This window comes from Dasypus novemcinctus, chromosome 5 (genome assembly GCF_030445035.2).
Source record: "Dasypus novemcinctus isolate mDasNov1 chromosome 5, mDasNov1.1.hap2, whole genome shotgun sequence".
In the NCBI taxonomy this organism is placed as follows: domain Eukaryota; kingdom Metazoa; phylum Chordata; class Mammalia; order Cingulata; family Dasypodidae; genus Dasypus; species Dasypus novemcinctus.
In genome coordinates this window covers 104,835,310-104,836,872 of record NC_080677.1, presented here as the reverse complement: position 1 = coordinate 104,836,872, position 1,563 = coordinate 104,835,310, and the positions used below count along the sequence as shown (strand labels likewise).

At 38.8% G+C, this 1,563-nt stretch overlaps 1 non-coding gene across 1 annotated transcript; it reads left to right on the top strand.

Annotated features, from left to right (window-relative positions):
• The first annotated feature begins 1,133 nt into the window (after nt 1-1,133).
• Nucleotides 1,134-1,239, top strand: LOC111758684 (U6 spliceosomal RNA). Its single transcript, XR_002792869.1, has one exon. It is a non-coding gene; the product is annotated as a U6 spliceosomal RNA (small nuclear RNA).
• The last annotated feature ends 324 nt before the right edge of the window (nt 1,240-1,563 follow it).

Below are 1,563 nucleotides of genomic sequence, written 5' to 3'. Positions count from 1 at the left end.
GGTTACCAGAAAGAAAGGAATAAGCTTATTGAAAAACATCTGTCTAAGTAATTTAACTTATTTTAATAATATACACTATATGATTGCAAAAGTCAATTACCCCTAAATATTACAATAACTCATGGGAAGTGTGTTAAAACAAATACGTTTATATTAGGAATCAACAGTGAGAAAATCTACTCACACTACCATGCTGAGGGTCTGTTGGGCACTTGTGGCAGGTCAGTACTTCCTTGAGGCCAAGTGTTACTGGAGTTTGTCTAGGTTCTTGGCTACACTGCAGAAATGAATTTCAAGAGCATGCCAGGTGAGTTAGGTCAGTAATTTATTTAGGTAGGAAGGAAAGAGAAATGGGAGAAAATAGCAGAGCAGGGGTCCCAGGTAGAGAGGAAGGGGGTGAAAAGGGATAAAGAGGGCTGGTTTACAAGCTACAATTCCCCATTATAGATTATAAATCCCCAGGTTTACTTGCATGGCCACGTGGAGGAGGAAAAATGGCAAGAGCTGCTCAGAGGGGAGGAATGGGTCCAGAGGCAAGAGAGCAGGGCAAGAGCCTGCTCAGGCCTCACGGTTTGCTTTATAAACTATTAATTATCCCACCCCTTTGCTAATGGCAGGGGAGGGTTCCAGCTGTTTGCTGTCTTGATTGATTCCCCACCCATCAATCCACTAGTGAGGACCCAATGATAACGTCCCTAGGGAACATCCTGGGCTTTTCTTTGCTCCCAGAAGAAGTCTTTGTTCTGGATAGCAGACTCTTGGGGTGGAGTTCTTCCAGAAGCCATCTTGGGCGTTACTGATGTCCATGTGGACTCTCTGCCAAGTTCCAGATCCATCTATTAATTCCCAATTTTACTAGCCTGCTTCAATAGCAGCTTGAATGTAAGTGGGTCTACATGTCCAGGATCACTCATGAGTGAATCTGTGCTCAGACTGCCCTTACCTACCTTTATTTTTCTTTGAAAAACTTCCAAGATCTTTGCACTATTTTATACTCCATAGAAAATATCTAAACCAGGCTTTCAGAGGCAAAGCAAGCACCTGAATTAAGATACATATTAAGAAAATAGATCAAAATATATTTGTAATATGCAGCCAGAACAGAGAACTGATCTCTTTCTATTTCAAGTAAGGCCAGTGCTCACTTTGGCATATACTGATATTGGAATGATACAGAGAAGATTAGCACGGCCCCTACGCAAGGATGACTTGCAAATTCATGGAGCGTTCCATATTTTTGTGGAAAAATAAATAAATAAAAATAAAAAGGAAAAAAAGTAAGGCCAGAGAGATTTGAAGAAATTATACAAATGTCCCACACATAATATACACAAAACAATGTGTTTACCCACACCAAGAAAAATTTGAAATGAGTTTAGAAAATAAAAATGAATTCAAACTTTCCATTTTACAATGAGAAAAATGGGATTAGACAATGTGAATAGTGTAGTTGGTGAGAATTTTGACAGGTGGCAGAATAAAATATACCAGCTAATAATATAAAATATAAATAGAATAATTTCACAGACTGTAATCCACAGATACATCCTTTATGTTGGGTTA